Genomic DNA, 18,660 nt, shown 5'->3' with positions numbered 1-18,660 from the left:
TAATTCTCAAGAGGAGGTATGGCAAAATCATCTTGACACCCTTATTCAAGGTTTGATTTTTTAGACATTTTTTGGAAAAATCTGAGTATTACATGGTTAATTAGGAAATGATAACTCAAGATTTATCATGAAGTTTCCTAATTAAAATCTTGAATCTTCCTTTTAAAGTTTAATTTTTAGATTTCAAGATATATTACTAATTTTGAAATGTTGTGTAGGTATCAAGATGGCGACTCCAAAGCCCGGAGGATCTACAAGTCGGCAGGTTCTCATCAAGGACGATCAAGCAAGGACAAGGACGGCCTTCTTCGATCCAGCCTAGCATTGACAAGGGCGACCTCCTCCAGCCTAGCATCAACAAGGATGGCCTTCTTTGGACTAACGTCATCAAGGGCGACTTCTCCAATCTAGTATTCCAAGGCGAGGTACAACAATCATCCTGCACATCAAGGACACAAGAAGTTAGAACAAGGGTTCGTTGAAGAAGCAGATAGTTCCAGATGAATTAATTAAAGCTAGCTTCTCAACAACATCAAGTTGAATATCTACCAAGTTACAAGTGTCAGACGAGGTGGCATCCTAGTCATCACTTCTCCAGTCAGTGTGGTCCACCTCAGCATTTCCAGATTCAATGTACCTAACTCATGGAAGGTGGCACAAACTCCGATGTACCTACCCCAGCTATCCATTGGTGGAATTTTCTAGAGAGGACATGTGTCCAAGCAATACAATTTTATCATTGGTCAAGCATTAAATGTTATGTAATGGTTGTAACAAACCCTAATTAGGGTTTTCACTGTTGAATCTTGGCCATTGATCTCAAATTGATCTAAGCCATCGAATTGTATTGAGGGCACTATATAAGCCCTGGCATTTCATTTTGTAAAGGCAATAGTTAGAATATAGTTGGAAGCAGTTAGAAGATAGATGAGAGTAGTTAGAAGGTGATTAGCTAGTTGATAGGATAGCAATTAGAGTAGAGTAGAGAGAGAAGGCAAAGATTGTTGCCAAGATGTTGTTGTAAGAGACTTGTAACTTAATTGAAGAAATGGTGAAATTTATGGGTCGATTCGACAATTTGCGTGGTCTTTATACTTCTCATATTTGATTTCATGTTATTAGATGAGTGGAAGAAATGTGCTTGATTGATGGTGGAATTCGTATATCCATACTACTAGCAGTTTGTTGATTGCAAACTTGCCTTGCGTAGTCTACTGGAATCATTTAGCTTAAGCTTAACTTCAATTGTCGCTTCTTCATTGATATGCATCAGCCTGATGGTGTCTATGCCTGCAGTGATGATTTGAACATCATAAAGCTTTCCTTCGAAGATCGCACTAACCTTGTGGAGATGGTCCTGCGATGTCAAAACAAGACTTAGTTAGAATTTCATCAAAGATCATTCATTGCTCCTACATTCTTAGTATTAGAATTAGATCCTTTCCTCGCCCTCGTCTTTTTTCCTTTTTTCAAGTCTAAGCTAGTAAGAGCCTGTGTTCCAGCAATATTCAAAGCAGATCAGACGTTCAATCATCAAATGTAAGTCCCCTTGTGATTCTAGCAAATCACATCATACCACAGAGAGCCTATCCACACGTAGAGACCCTACATACAAAAACCTTGAAGTCATCCCGATTGATCCTTTTCGCGACATCTTCAGCATTCGGAGGCTTTACTCAAGAGAGGATAAGGTACCCTTGGGTATTTTATTCTATGTTTGATTGTGTACAAAATACACGTCAACAGTTACCTTCCTCGATTATGGCTCCCTCCTCGATGTCTTTGGCTTAGGGCCCCCTATTCTTGGTCCCTCTACTATATATAGGTTCTCAATATGGTGCAGATTGTTTTCAAATATTTTAGTTACCTCATCCCTGATATTTTGTCTTTCGTCTTCTTCGTCACATACTGATTGTACGAACAAGCAACTTTCCACGGACTCGCTCTCAAAGTCTTCATTCTACAATGATTGTACAAACTAGTTGACTATTCCGTCCGCAAGGTCTTCGTTTGGGAGTAGTAGCTTCCTAGCAACTTCCTCCCACTCACTCCAGGTATGAGGTGTTGTGTCCCCTCCACCGCATGCTTGTCTCTCCAACTACAGCTTCGACTGACACTTCTACTCCTTGCTAGACTTCGTGATTCCTCAACGATTCTCCGTAACCGCCATCATCGTTCTCTTTTCTCTTTAAGTTGGAGAGATCTCACCAATCCCTCTCCATCTTGACTATTTGCAATACGTCTTCTTTCCTTATTTGGCTGAAGGGGCATTAATTACCGGAGGTGAGACATCTGCTTGTGTCACGCTCCTCTTCCTCCGGTTTCTTTCCTCGTACTGTTGTAGTATTTGTTGTCAACGCTGCTCGCGCTCCCTCTCCCAAAGTTCTTGAAGGTTAATGAGATTTCTTGCCAACAACCTAGGGAGTTTTCAAAGAAGGTGGTTGACTGCATTGTTTACTATCGAATCATTACAAATGACGCTCTTAGGGACCTCTCGCAAGAGAGCCTCCCTCTGAACGTATTGATTGACGAATACTTCCCACAAGTACACCAGATTCTGTGTCATTCTATCCTCAGCTGTCTCTTCCTCTTTGTTGGTAGTTTCCGATACTTCCCAGTACAATGGTTGGCCCATTACAGTGCCAAATTGCATGTCACCATGTTGCCTCTCTACAACTTAGATCTCCATATTCGAATCGGCAACGATGCCAAATGTTTACTCCTAAAGGGAACTGGTTTAGATTATGCAGAGTAAACAGTAAATAGAATTCACTTCATACAGTAAAGTAACATAAGAACATCAACACCAGAATATGGCCAGAAAGATATATCATTTATTTCAGAACGTTATGTGTCCAATCAATTCCCATTTCCAAGACACAATGAAGTACATATATGGCCTGGCAGTTGGTTAAGACTGCCAACCATTGAAAACCGACACCAACTACTCAGAAACAAATGTCATTACATAGCCAACTATACATTGTTACTTATCACCATATTATTTATTAACCACGACAAAACCACCGACTACATCATTATTTAAAAACGTGTGTTTTTTAAAATTGAAGTGGGATGATATTAGGCTATAGGGGACAGCTAGCCTTCCTCAAGACGACCAAGGGACACCTAGACATCCCCTAGCTATCTTGAGATAGTCAAAAGACATAGACATCTCAGCTGTCTTGGAGATGCCTTGCCCTCTCTTGACCTCCCTTACATAAAATGGAACATTTTGGAAAAGCTTCCATTTTTTTGGAAAGGGGGCAAAGGGGACATTTCCTAGGTGTCCCTGAGTCCCTAAAATGTCCCCTATAAGGTATGGGAGTAAAAGGGTAGGGGATGCGACCCCAGGGAGCATTGATCACTTGTATTCAATTTTTGTATTTATATTTTAATTGACATATAGTCATCACCCCACAATCCTTGGAAAGTTATCCCCCCATCCCAAAGACTCAAAGAAGCATTGTTTGAAATCCCAATTGACTCAATATTCTAACCACCGTGGAATGTCAATCATCAAACAACCAAACAATGACCTTACTATGACATCATACCTATCACTTATCATTCCCACAAAGATTCTCCGAAAGAACAAGGCATTCATCAATTGAGGTACTCCAACAAATGACCAAGTCATAAGTTGTTGACCAAACATTTGCAATACGAATAACAATGAAACAAAGTCTGTTGCGATATAGCCAAGACCATACCCATGGCTTGTCATAAAAAAGATGACACTCCCATGACTTGTGGTACTCCAAAGCACATTCCAAAACACCAACCTAATCTCCATTGTTGTTGCATGCACTACAACAATGTCACACATAATCCAACAATGTGGTCTACAAAAGATGTGATAACCATAACATGCAAAGCCTCATGTGGTTGCTACCATAGCTTCACCAAGGTCCAATGCAACTCCAAGTCATACCAAAAATTATAACTCCCACCACATTTTACTACAGAAGCTTATCAACACTTCTACTATCTACAATCAAACTTTTGTACAACAGGAACTTTCTACCAAGTTCCAAAATTATTCTCATTCAAGAACTCTCTATAGGTGAATAGCACACCAAAGTCCCAACACCTAGAGTAAAACTTGAGTGTGGTACAAAATACAAGTTATCTTTGAAGTTACAATGAATATTTAAGGGAAAGGTCAAGAAGTTCAAAAATATTAAGTGCAAATTCCTGAAAAAAATTGTCATTTTTGCAACAAAAGTAGGCATGTTTCCAGAGAGTAAAGGACTTGGGCATAATTTTGAAGGTAAACATTAGAGAGGCATTTCTAAAAAAAAAATTATTTTTTCTCAAAATAAACACTCGAACAAACACCTTCCTAAAATTAGAAAGAAGATTTAGGATGAATGGCCAAAGAACCCTATTTAGAATTGGTCCAAGCAAACGTCTCCAAGTTATTCAGATTTTCTAATATTTTTTAGTGGAGAAGAGTGTAAGAGAAATATATACATTTAAATATGGCAAAGAATTATTTGTGGAAGGAGACCAATACTATCACCTATATGCAATTTATAAGGGACACGAGGCCAGTCAAGAAAGCATATTTCAATGAGTTTGAAGCTTTTGAAGAAAAGGAGACTAAGAGATCCCAACAATAAGAAGGGGAAGCATTCTTGTCTCAGCATGCCAATCACTTGTCCATAAATTAGTTATTTGTAATGTCCCCACTTTGAAATAGGATTTAATAATATATAATAGTAATAAAATTAAAATACAAAAGATAAAAATAACATTTATATTAAAATGTAAAATTAAATATAATTAAAATTTAACCAAGTTAATGAATGGTCAAAAGGCATAAAATGAAAAGTTGCGACTCCCTCAAACATGAGATATAAAAGGGAGAAGAGAACCTTGTTTGAGAGGGGAGAGCGACAAGAAAAGAAATAAGGGAACATGTAAATCAAGGAAGAGACAATGGAAGAAGGAAGGAATGGGAAGTAAATAAGGAAGTGACTCTTCCAAAGGAGGGCAGAAATTATTAAAGGTTCCAAATCTTCCAAAGGGTGGTGATTGCCAAAGGTTGTGACCCTTTTGAAGGGTGGCGATTGCGAAAGGTTGTGACTATTATGAAGGGTGGTGATTGTGAAAGGTTGTGACTATTACAAAGGGTGGTGACTGTGAAGGGGTATGACTTCTCCTTCACAATGGAAGATATAAAGGGAACAAGGTCTCATTTGAGGGGAGGAAGAGAGAACAATTAGGAAAGAATATATAATTTTAAAAGGGTAGCAATCAAGGGTGGTGACCTGTTGTGACCTTTTTCACACATCACCCCATTGCAAATGGGGGCCCTCTCTTTTCCTGCTTTCTACGGTTTTTGTTAGTGTCTTGTGGCCTTCCGCTTCAATTTTGTCAAGCCTTGCTCAGTTTTGAATAGTTCAAAGTCCTAAGGATTGAAAGTTAGTTTTTGCAAACCAAGTGATTCTAGAGTCAGGACACCGTCAGAGTGCCTAGAAAGGCCAAAGGATGAAAATTGCAATTGATTTGGACGAATTGAAACAACTTTCTATTTTTAGAAAGTTTCTTTTTTTGCTTTTTCCTATTTTTAGGAAGTTTCGTTTTTGGCATTTCTAGCCCAATCCCCGGTATGGCTATTTTTAGAAAGTTTTCCCTATTTTTTAGGGATGTCTGCTTTTTGCTTTTTCGGAATGGGGACCTAGGGTTTGCACTAATACCACTAACCTGCTTCGATCGGGATCCAAAATTTCCAAGTTTTGACCTAAAAAGCCAGTTTCCTACATTTTAGGGGTCATGATGCTTCAAATGGTTTGCTTGAGTGTGGATTTCAAATTTCAAGTTAATCTAGTTAAATTTGATTAAATTTTGAAATTTTCCAAAATTTTCTCCGTTTGGCTAATCAGTGATGTTGAGTGTTATAGCAGGTGATAGATAGTTCGCCATGTTGAAGAGGCCATGAAGAGAGACCTTCAAAACTCCGCCCTATGTTGATGGCCAACACTCAGAACTCCGCCATGCAAAGGAGATGCATCAAAGTCCGCCCAAGATGCTAGCAATGGAGAGGTTCGCCTTGAAGAGGGAGTATCAAAGTCCGCCCAAGGAAGACCTTCAAAACTCCGCCCTAAGCCTTGTTGAGGTCACACAAAAGTCCGCCATGTTGGAGAGGTGCCTAAGGTCTGCTCAAGGAGACCTTCCTAAAGTCCGCCTTGAAGAGGGAGTATAAAAGTCCGCCATGTTTGGTGGAGAGGTCATAAAACTCCGCCCTATGGAATGAAGTAATGTTACAAAAGTCCGCCCTAGGAGATGCTCAAACCTCCGCCCTATCTTGGTAGCCTTCAAAAGTCCGCCCTAGCAAAGAGTCATGATGTCTATGAAACTCCACTCTATCCAAGCAAGATAGTGGTGATTTCCCAAAAGTCCGCCATGAAGTTGAAGAGTAAGTCTAAAAGTCTGCCCTATCATGGGGAATGTCCAAAGTCCACCATGTAGAGGTAGTAGACCAAAACTCCGCCCTATCTTGGTAGCCATGTCTAAAAACTCCGCCCTATCTTGGTAGTCATAACAAAAGTCCGCCATGAATGTTAAAGAGGCCAAGAAGAGGGAGCATAAAACTCCACCCTATGCCTTGCTTGAGGTAACATCAAACTCTGCCCAGGGAAGACCTTCAAAAGTCCGCCCTTGGTGATATGCATAAAACTCCGCCCAAGGTGCTAATCATGGTGAAGTCCTCAAAGTCCGCCCTCCTTGATAGACCAAAAGTCCGCCCCTTAGCGATGCATTTAAACTCCGCTTAGCCAAGGTGTGAAGATAGCCATGCATCCAAAGTCCACCATGCCTTATGAAGGTAGAGAAAAGTCCGCCCACCCTATGCCTTGAGAAGGTAATATAAAGTCCGCCCAAGTTTGATGTCAAAGAAGATGGTGGAGTCACAAAAGTCCACCATAGGAGATGCATTAAAAGGCTGCCCATAAAGAGAGCTTCTAAAAAGTCCACCCAAGCTTGGAATTGAAGACAAATAAACATGTTGGAGTCCTTCCAAAAGTCTGCCCAAGTATGAAGTCGAGCACTTAAAACTCCACCCTACTCTTGGAAGTCAAATAAAGTCAACAAGAATGTGAGTGATGTCATCAAATCTTCCAAAAAATCAAACTTGTAATCAATTTAGAAAGTTGGAAATTGAGATTTTCAAAGATCAGCGAGTCAGGAGATCAAAATGGAAACTCAAAATTAAAATGGCAAAGAAGATATTTATGATTTTCAGACTGAGCTCCAAATTAGAAACTTTTTGGAAGATACTATTTTATGAGCCTAGTTCGAATTAATAAGCTAAAAACAATTTAAAAACTTGCACAAGTAAAGGATTTTTGAACTAAAGAAGATGACAACACTTTCCCAAGATTTGAGTTAGATTTAGAAACATGAGTTGGATGATTTTTGCATGTTTCTAATTAGGAATTCAACTTCATTACAAATGCATCATTTGTAACTTCATTCTTACATCAAGAAGTTCGAACTTCTTTAGCTAAGGAGAGCATAAAGAAATGTTTGCAGATTGGAGTTCATCTGGAGAAAATTTCGATATTGCTTGCAGTTGGACAAGCTTCTTGACAAAGGATTCACAGATTTTTGAGTGAAGCCAGCTGGTATAAGGAAGAATTGTCAATTCTTTCTGAGTTTTCTGAGAAATTTCCAGCCTTATTTCAATCTATTCGAAGGTGAAGTTGAATTTACGATGCAGATTTGTGCATTTTCTGAGTTTTTCAGTCACTGAAAATGATTTTTAGAGGATTTAGTCGAATTCTTAGCAAAGGAAAATCATTTTATTGACTAAGTAAAAGAGAGTTTTGAAGTTATAACACGTGGTGTTAGATTGTGATCACAGTCATCCTTAATATTGAAGAATTTATATACAAGAATCCATTTTTTTGGCTAAGTATGAAAATGAAATACTTAGCCATTCGCAGCCCCTATTTTCTTCAATTCACGAATTAATTTCTAACTTAAGCTTCGTTGTCTAATTGCAGATTCTAGGCACTATGAAATTTCAAGTAAACAAAGACGCTCCTCCTGAGTCAAGGATGACTTCAAAGTGGAAGAATGTCAGCGACACTAACCTCAGGCACATCAATCTGAGGGAGTTCAAGAAGCGGATGTTTGGTTTGGACAACCTCATGCCTACCACAATCGCATGAAAGATGATGAAAAGTGGCATAGTGCATGCTGCTGGTTTTCTCCCTATCATGCAATGCACCGAATTAGTAGCTGAATGTGCTAGGCATTACAACCCCGCCAGTAGGGATATTGTTGCACCCGATGGGAGAATATTGGCGAACATCAGTGATGAGGCCATCAGGGAAGCCTTTAGAATTCCGGAGTATCACAATGACATGTATGTGACCAAAGATGAAGCTGATCGCATGTATCAGGACCACTTAGAGTATGACGCCATCGTCAATCATTCCTGGTTGGATAAACCAAGGAAGGGTGCCTCAAAACTTCAGAGGAAGAGCTTGGTGAAAGCATACTTCAAGGAAGATATCGGAGATATGATCATCCTGTTGAACAGGATAATGGGGAATCCTTAAGGTGCTCCATTCGAGCCCTGACTAACCTCAGGCACATCAATCTGAGGGAGTTCAAGAAGCGGATGTTTCCCTGGCTAGAACCTACAGATTTAGAGGTCTTACTTGCAGAGGGGAAGTGGGAAACAAAGAAAACCAGTTTCCAGTCTATGATTGTTACCCTCAGCTCCACATGGAAGAAAAGTTCCATTTTAAAAGGGTAAATGACACATTTCTCATGCACATCACACAGACATTGCAAGGTGGACTGCATCAGAGACTCTCCCAAGAGCTTATGGACTTCATCAGTAGATTTGGATATTGGTATATCCAATACCCAAAGTTCACTTACCTTAGAATTCAGGGGTTCGTCGGATCTCCCTACAAGCTTCCAACTTACCCTACCAACCGAGTTGTGTTGCTCGAAGTTGTGAGGAAATTGGAGGGGTATATGGCAATTCAAAGAGATAAGCAGAAGAAGGCAGGAACCTCCTATTGTGAAATATGGATCGAAGAATAATGACAGCGAATCTGGAAGACTGATTGCCGTGAGTTATTGATCATCTCCATCATTGAATCCGGTTTAAATACAAGAGGAAAGGTTGCCTACGTAGGGACATGTCCATACGTGGCATGTCCCTACGGAGGCAACCGTTCATAACAATTAGTTTGTTTATGTTTAATTTCCAAACTGTATGCTCTGTTAATATATCACTCTCCAGATAATAACCGATTTACTATCAGTTAGATTCACGAGGGCTATATCTTCACACTCCCTCTTAGCAAGAGTGAATCTAAGTAATTTTCTTGGGAGCATATTCTGTCATGACTTCCGACACAATTCGGGACAACATTTAATATAGTCTTGTCATGACAATAAACTCAATATCATGATATCCTGTTCAGTCTGGGACAATCACTTAAGAAGTCAATCATGAGATGATCACATACTTTAGGATCAAGATATCCGGCACAATCCGGGACAACAACTTAATGTAGTCAATCTTGACACTTGGTCAACTATTGTCAAGATTGTCACCTTGAAATAGCAACCTTAAACATAAGAAGATCGTCATCTTCTTGAACACAGTTAGAATATTGCTATATACATTTTATTTATTTATTCATGAACAAATTACACATGGTAGGAATTTCATCCTAATAATCTCAATTATAATCTAGTCATACCAAGTTTACTTCTGAAGTATTCTATCTTCAATCTTGCAAGTGGCTTGGTCAAGATATCAGCATTTTGTTCTTCAGTACTGATGTACACTAGTTTTATGACGTTTCAATCTACCATATCTCTTATGTAGTGATAAGGGATCTCAATATGTTTGGATCGATTGTGAAAAACTAGATTTACTGAAAGCTTGATATAGCTCTGATTATCACAGTGAATTATTGTTGAATTCAGAGTTTTTCCAAATAATCCAAATAATAACTTTCTTAGCCATACTGCTTCACGAGCTCCCATGGAGGCTGCCATATATTCTGCTTCGGTGGAGCTTTGTGCAACTGCTGACTGTTTTCTGCTGAACCAAGATATCATAGCAGAACCAAGACTGAAGCAACACCCTGTAGTACTTTTACGGTCAGTGGTACTTCCGGCCCAATCAGAATCAGAATATCCTTCAAGTTGAATCTCAACATTTTCATACTTTAAGCCAAGTCCGATTGTGCCTCGTAAATATCTTAGAATGTGTTTAGCAGCCATTAGATGTATCTTCTTAGGTTCACACATGAAGTGACTTAATACATTTGTAGCATAGCAGATATCAGGACTAGTATTTACCAAATACATGAGTGAACCGACGATTTGTCTATAGAGTGTGGGATCTGTAGGTTCTGAATCTTCTGCCTCAATTTTCAGCTTGTGCAAATTAGTTTCCATTGGTGTAGCTAATGGCTTACACTCCATCATCCCAAATCTAGTTAGAATATCTGTGGTGTACTTTCCTTGATTTAGGAAGATGTAGTTTTTCTTCTGCCATACTTCTAATCCCAGAAAATAATGTAGAAGCCCTAGATCCTTCATATCGAATTTTGCTGCCAGATCTTGCTTACATTTCTCAATGAGATTATCCTCTCCTGTTATCAAAAGATCATCCACGTAAAGGACCAATATAATCATATTGTCATTTGAAGCCTTGAAGTAGATGTTGGGATCTGCTAGGTTCTTGGAGTACCCTAGTTTGGAGAGATAGTTGTCTATCCTTGCATACCAGGCCCTAGGTGCTTGTTTTAACCCATAGAGAGCTTTCTTTAGTTTACAAACATAGCAATTTTTATCACGTATGATGAATCCTTCTAGTTGTTCTATATATACTTCTTCTTCAATTGAACCATTTAGGAAGGCAGTCTTTACGTCCATTTGGTGAATTTTCCATCCTTTGGATGCTGCAATTGCAATGATTGTTCTTACTGACGTATACTGGGCAACTGGGGCAAATGTCTCTTCATAATCAATTCCTGCTTTCTGAGAGAATCCCCTAGCCACAAAGCGAGCTTTATGTTTTTCAATGCTACCATCAGATGCATATTTGATCTTGAATAACCACTCGGATGAGACAACTGATTTGTCTGTCTGTTAGTCTAGGCACTATATCCCAAACATCATTCTTTAGTATAGATTGATATTCTTCAACCATAGCATCTTTCCAAGCCTGTTTTGATAAGGCTTCTCTGACATTTGTTGGTTCAGAATTTGTGAATTCGGTTAGAAGTGCAGCATAACATTTTAGAGTTCTTGTTCTCTTATTTTCTTTGGAAATTTCATTTGGTTCTACATTATTCTCTTCAATCATTTTCCTTGCCCATAGAAGTCTTTTCTTCTTATTGAGTGTTTCAATATTTTCATCGACAAGAGGTTCAGAAGCTCTTATGATGTCCTCCCTCTCAGTGTCTGAAGGTTTGGAATTTTCTATGATATTCTCCCTCTCAATCTCAGTTATGTGATCTTCTTCTTCTTTAGTAATGTTATCATCCTCAGGTTCTTTGAGTGTAGTGTTTTCTTCAAACTTTACATCTCTACTTATCTCAACAGATTTTTTCCCTGGAATGTAAATGCGATATCCTTTAGTATTTTCACTATAGCCAATGAAGATACCTCTTTTTCCGGATGGTTCTAGTTTTGTCCTCTTTTCTTTAGGAACATGTATATATATGGGATAGCCAAATATCCTTAAATGACTTAAGTTTGGTTTGTTCCCTGTAAAAGCTTCTTCAGGAGTTATGTTTTCTAGAACTGAGTGCGGACATCTGTTTTGAATGTAGACTGTTGTATTTGAAGCTTCTGCCCAGAATGAAGTGTGTAAGTTTTGGTCATGCATCATGGCTTTTGCTGCTTCAATTATGGTTCTGTTCTTTCTTTCTGCTACTCCATTCTGTTGTGGATTATATGGTACAGTATACTCCCTCTTAATCCCAACAGAATTACAAAAGTCTTTGAAGTTGTCAGATGTATATTCTCCCCCATTGTCAGATCTTAACACCTTAATTTTCTTCCCTGACTAGTTTTCTACTAGTGCCTTGAATTCTTTGAACTTAGATAGTACTTCATTTGAGTCTTTGCACTTTAGAAAATATATCCATGTTTTTCGAGAGTAGTCGTCAACAAAGATTATGTAGTATAAGGATCCAATTAGGGATGGTGTTGACATGGAACCGCATAGGTCTGAGTGAATTAGTTCTAAAATAACTTTTGATTTGTGCTCGCTTGAGGGAAAAGAAACTTTCACATTCTTTCCCAAGGCACATCCTTTGCAAATGCCTGTGTGTTCAAATTTTAGTTGGGGCAGTCCTGAAGTAATCTTCTTTATGTTGGATAGAGCACTATATCTTAGGTGTCTTAATCTTTTGTGCCATAATTCATTATTATTTGAAACTTCAAGATTTAGTGCTTCCTTTTGATCACTGCATAGTTTGTATAGGCTACCATCTCTTGAACCTACTGTTATGGCATTTTTGATATTTGTATTTTTAGGCCAGAGTAGAACTTTATCTTCATTGAAGGTAACCCGATATCCTTGATCAGCTAGGCCTGAGATTGAGACTAGATTTCTTTTTATTCCAGGTACAAACAGAACATCCTTTAATTGTAGAGATACTCCATTTCTTAGTTTGATAGTACAGGTCCCAATTCCTTTCACAGGATATGTGGAGTTATCTCCAATAGTAACCTCTTCACTTGAGTGCCTGTTAAGTGTTTCAAACTGATTTCTAAATCCAGTTATATGCCTTGATGCTCCACTGTCTACGATCCAAGTGTTTTTATTTGTATTTATTTCGCTTGATAGGGCTAAGAAGAAAAGTGAGTTTTCTCCTTTGACTTCGGCTAGAGTAGCTTGTGTTTTCTTCCTTTCTGGACAATTCCTGTGTGTGTGCCCATATTTGTCGCATTTGTAACACTGAATTTTAGACATATCTCTTTTCTGGTGGTTTTTATTTCCTCTCTTCCGTTTGGAGAACTTTTTCTTTTTGTTGAAGGTATTTGTATTAAGTGCTTGGATTTCTCCTTCTTTATTTGTCCCTAATCCTCTTGAGATTAGTCGAGATTCCTCTTGAATGCACTCATTCTTAAGTTGTTCAAATTTGGGTAAGGGGGGTGTTCTGCTAATACATTGAATGTAGGATTCCCATGAAATTGGTAATCCTCTTAGGGCTATGAGAGAGATTTCTTGATCATCTACCTCATTTCCAATAGTTTGTAATTGGTCTTTTACTTCAGATATCCTTGAAAAGTATGTAGATATTGTATCATCTTTATTCATCTTTATGTTTAAAAGTTGTTGTTTCAAGGTTAACATTCTGCTCACATTGTTAACTTCATATGTATTTTTAATGGTTTTAAATACTTCATATGCTTTAGGCAGTCTGGCTATAGATGGAAGAATATGATCTTTGACTGAGTCAATAATTATTTTCTTTGCTTTATTATTACGCCTTTTCTAGGTAGATTTCTCTGGTTCATCATTTGGCATGTCTAGATTTTCTTCTATGTAAGACTCTAATTCTAGTTCTTCAAGAATGGCAATGATTCGTATCTTCCAGGAAACGAAGTTGGAGGCTCCTTCAAGTCTATCTTCCACTCATATTACTTGACATTTTGAATATTTTCTAGTTGGATATATCCTCTGCGTATATAGCCTCTACGTTGATTTGTTATTTACTTCCGATAAATGCTTATGAGTAATATGGCTGTCTAATTTATTCTCTTAATATGCTGGCTCTGATACCATGTTGTGAAATATGGATCGAAGAATAATGACAGCGATTCTGGAAGACTGATTGCCGTGAGTTATTGATCGTCTCCATCATTGAATCCGGTTTAAATACAAGAGGAAAGGTTGCCTACGTAGGGACATGTCCATATGTGGCAGTTGCCACGTATGGACATGTCCCTACGGAGGCAACCGTTCATAACAATTAGTTTGTTTATGTTTAATTTCCAAACTGTATGCTCTGTTAATATATCACTCTCCAGATAATAACCGATTTACCATCAGTTAGATTCACGAGGGCTATATCTTAACACCTCCTCTCTCATGATTGGGAATGGACTGGAAACATGTCCGTCGTCACAAGCTGCTGCCACTGCTGAGAAGGAGCTGGCTTGGTACCCCTTTTATCAATACAAGGCAAGGAAGAATTTTGATCTGTTCCACAAAATAAAAAGGATCGAAGGGATGACATTTGAGCATAGGGTTGATTTAGAAGATTATTGGGCTAACGCAGCCAATAGTTTCGAGGTCAGGAAGAGATTTTGGTCAAGGATTCCCTTGAGCCTAGTAAGAGCAATGGAGGTGTTTAGACTTTAGAGTTGCTAACCAAGTAGAAGACAGCCTTGAGCTTCAGCAGCCAGGCTTTGAAAAGATGAAGAATGAACCACTAGCCTCGATAGATTGGTCAGAGGGAGAGAGATCAGATTTGGCAGACCTCATGAAGTCAGTTGTCGAATATTCTAAATGGTGGACCTCTGAAAGGACGAAACCATTGAAGTCTAAAGGTGTGACCCTGACCTATGACTTGATGGGAGTAGATGACTCTCTATCCTCCAACCCTTGTATCTTTGCAGGCAATGCTCGGAATCTAGAGAGTGTTGGGTCTCGAAAGAGGAAGGAGTTAGTTGGAAGCTCTGGAAAGGCCATAGGAAAGAAGGTTGTAGGGGAGAGACGGGAATCCAACGGAGGTCATTCCATCCCGAGTGTCGCATCTGTCGTGCCTAATCAGAATGCAATTGAGGAGTAGGAGATGCACATGTGTAAGGTTAATAATGAAGTGAGAGTGCCTTCTCCTTCGATTGAGGAAGTAATGAAAGCAGTTGTCCAAAGTCCGGATAGAGAGCAAATTCTAAATACAGCTATAGAAGTTGAAACGCCTGCATCTCCATTAGTCTTCTTGGATGGTATAGTTACTGAACCAGGAAGGGCAGATGATGGGTTTGATCAGAATACCGTAGAGCAGTCAACCATTCCTGATTGGATGAGGGAAAGGATAAGGGCTAAGGTCCCTAAGGAAGCCCATTCTGAAGAGATCGCAATAGCATTTCTGGAGAAGGTGAATGAGCCAGTCATAGTCAAGCCACCCAAATCGGCCAGAAAGTTCTCTTTGATTCAAAGAGACAGTGCAGGATTCAGGACAGTTCAGATAGTGGTGCCAAAGGAAGGAAAAACTAGGGATAATGTTGCCCCAGAAGATTATAAGATCACCACTATAGAGTTGGGTAAGCCTACCCAAGACCAAGAAGTCCAGTACTTCGATGACTCTTGTAATGCCCTCAAGGCGAGTTTAGCTTAGGAGAGAGAGAAGAGAAAGGGGGTTGAGGAAGAAAACCAGCAATGGAGGAAGTATGTTCTCCATCTTACCGGGCCACTCAACCATGAGATACCGGTCACCCCTCCACAGCCTCTTCAACAGGAGTCAATGAAGGATTACGAGGATATGAAGGGCACATTCACACAGGCCAAAGAGTGGATTTCAGATGCTTCAGCACGGGCTGATGTATTTGTGGAAAACTTAGTATCAACACGAGTCTGCCTCTTCATTGGTCAACCGTATCCAGGACCTAGCTACAAATCGGGAAGACATGGAGGAAATTCAGGATGAAATACTTCCACATCTGAAGGTTATCCGAGGCTTGTCGAAGAGAAGTTTGGTGGATGCAGGTGTCATACAGGCTGGGGATAGGTATGATTTCAACACCTGGTATTATGCTTTGGTCACTCGGATTGAAGTTTTGAAGAAATCCGAGACTAAGTGCTTTGAAACAGAGGAGAGTGTCAGGGAGATTTTGAATAAGTTGTTTCATGTAGCATCAGAGATCTGGAAAAAGGAGAGTATAAGGGAGAAGCATTTGCAGGCAGAAAACCTGAGAGCCAGGATTCAGTCGAGCTTCTTCAAAGACTCAAGGATGACTGACAAGGGTGATCTTTCAAAGATTACCAATTTTCTCTTCATCAATGAGAACTTTCTTGCTCAAGCAGTTGAGTGGGAAAGCATCCTCGCCACATGTACAGATGATGTGGATATCATCGACTTCCAGATTGGCAGCTTGCCAAGTGTCACTATGGAGGAGGTTAGGCTTATTGTGTCCAAGTACATCGAATCTGCGAAAGAGGAAACAGGACACTCACCTCAGTGAGATTAGCAGTTGTGCCACATGTCACTTTCTTATTCATTCAAGCTGATAGTGCTTTGGGAAACCCTAATTAGGGTTTGTAGTTTTCAATCTGGGCCCTTGATCACTATTTGATCTCGATCGTTCATTTATTTTTGAAAAACTATGTAAGGCTACCTCCTCTCATTTGGAGAGTGAGGTTTTTGACATATTGTTGCGTAAGGTCATTTCCAAATAATATATTGCATGTGCGCTTTCTCTTAAGGCTTTGTAATCCCTATTGTTTGAATTATTTGCATGGTTTCAATTTCCTCAACACTTAGTTAAAATTAATCTAGATTTGCTTCCATTGTTGTTAATTTGAATGAAGGATTTGATACGTGTTAATTGATGGTGTATCTCCGCTCATACTTTTGGTGAATGGATGATTTCCATTTCACCGTGCAAATTTAGTCTGAGCCCATCCTCTGGCATCCCAACATTTCGATCATAAGCACAACCCATTGAAGATTGCACCGGCTTTGTGTAGTTGTCCTTAGTGTGGCGAAGCAAAGTTTGGTTTCCCAAGAACACCCAATTGATACTGTCTCCGGAGTTCGTAGGATTAGATTAGCCTTCCTGAACCCTATCTCTTTTATCCTTTTTGAAAGTCTAAATCCCAGAAAATCCCAAAAAAAAAGGAAGAGCCTAAAATTGCTAAATCCGTCTAAGTCCAGCAGTTCAATAGACAATTGTTAATGTAAGTCCCCCTTGAGATTTTCAGCATACACTACCCAAGAAGCTATTTCACTAAAGTCGCTCGTTTTCACATAAAGACCTTGGAATCAGTAGTGATTTTTTAGGAGAGGGTAGAATACCTTCAAGTATCCTATTCTAATGTTTGGTAGATGATAAAACAAACATCAACATGACCCAAGTCTTATGAAAGGTGGTGACCCTTTACCAATGAAGTATAAAAGAGATCATTCCAATTATTCAATGATCACTTATCAATCATCATCCCAATTATTCCAATCAAGCAACAATCAAGCAGCAAATTCTCCTATCAAATCAGCATACATTCAATCATCATTCACCAATATATCAAACCAGCCTTCACTACATTATCACTCATCACTACCTCAAATCATATAATCAAAGGAATTCATTCAATCAATCAATTATTCGTCAATCATTCAACCATTAGAGGATAGACGGGATAACTACAGCAATTTTGACACCTAGTTGTGTGATTATATAATCTGTTTGGTGGTGTGATCTACATAAATAGTAATAATGTTTATATCTTCATTCTCCAGATTAATGTACTGCTGCTTACAATTATCCAATATAGCATAATGTCACTATATATATACTTCTGCATATGAAGTTATGCTGCTGTTAATATTATTTATACACATTCTGGACATACTTCTGCATATTTATGACAAGTTATGCTGCAGTTAATATTGTATATACATGTTCTGGACATACTTCTGCATATTATGACAAGTTATATGCTGCTGATAATATTGTTTATACATGTTCTGAACATAGATCTGATTATGGGAATTCTGTAATAATCTGAATATTGTAACCTGATTATAGGTATTCTGTGATAATCTGAATACTGTAACTTAAAATCTGAGCACTGTAAATCAATCTATGCTGATTATGATACTGAAAAATAGGGGGAACGGTTTATCAAGACACCCTAGCATATATGGAAAGATAGGGGAATGGTTTAATAAAACACCCTATCATGCGTGGAAAGATAGGGGGAACGGTTTGAGAAGACACCCTATCATATGTGGAAAGATAGGGGGAATGGTTTATCAAGACACCCTATCGTATATGGAAAGATAGGGGGAACAGTTTGATAAATCATAAGATACCCTATCATGGATGGTATAATAGGGGTAACGGTTTGATAAGCCACCCTATCCGGTTGGACTTGATAAGGGGGAACAGTTGATCAAGACACCCTATCAAGCATCCATAATAGCTTACTATGCTTGAGGCTTCATTAGTAGCCAAGTAGCAGTATGAACCATTAGTAAATCACGGTTCATGTTTCTAACTTCTGTATTAACAATCGAATGTGTGCTTACTTCGTTCTCTCTTTATTTTCAATCATTTTTTTAACTTGGTTATAGTTGTTGTTATCATTACTTATTTATGTAGCATGATTTGTAGAATGTTTCCTAACTTTGTTTTGCAGGTCTTTATTCCTAAAGAGATAAACATACTTTCCCTCTAACCCTCTTCCTATTGGTTAAAAATCATATCTAGGGCAAATCTAGGGCAAAACTAATGTCTCTTACAAAGGGGACATTACATAATTCTAAAAAAGAACTGACATGTATGCCAGATTTTAGGTCTGTTAAACAATTTTATCCCAATTTTGTATAAGCAGATTGAAATCCAAATCAGTAGCATGTATTAACAAACCATTTGACCATGTTGGAAAAGGATAATTTAAATCCAAGGAAAGTAAAATGAAATAATTTGAAA

General features: G+C 38.7%; 1 protein-coding gene across 3 annotated transcripts in view; it reads right to left on the bottom strand.

The window, feature by feature from the left end:
* The window catches only part of LOC131036149 (uncharacterized), a 157,443-nt gene that overhangs the window by 98,176 nt on the left and 40,607 nt on the right, over positions 1-18,660 (bottom strand). The gene's annotated exons all lie outside the window — the stretch shown is intronic.

This window comes from Cryptomeria japonica, chromosome 10, assembly GCF_030272615.1.
Source record: "Cryptomeria japonica chromosome 10, Sugi_1.0, whole genome shotgun sequence".
NCBI lineage: Eukaryota > Viridiplantae > Streptophyta > Pinopsida > Cupressales > Cupressaceae > Cryptomeria > Cryptomeria japonica.
Note: the sequence above shows the minus strand (reverse complement) of the source record. Positions and strands in the feature narration are given on the sequence as shown.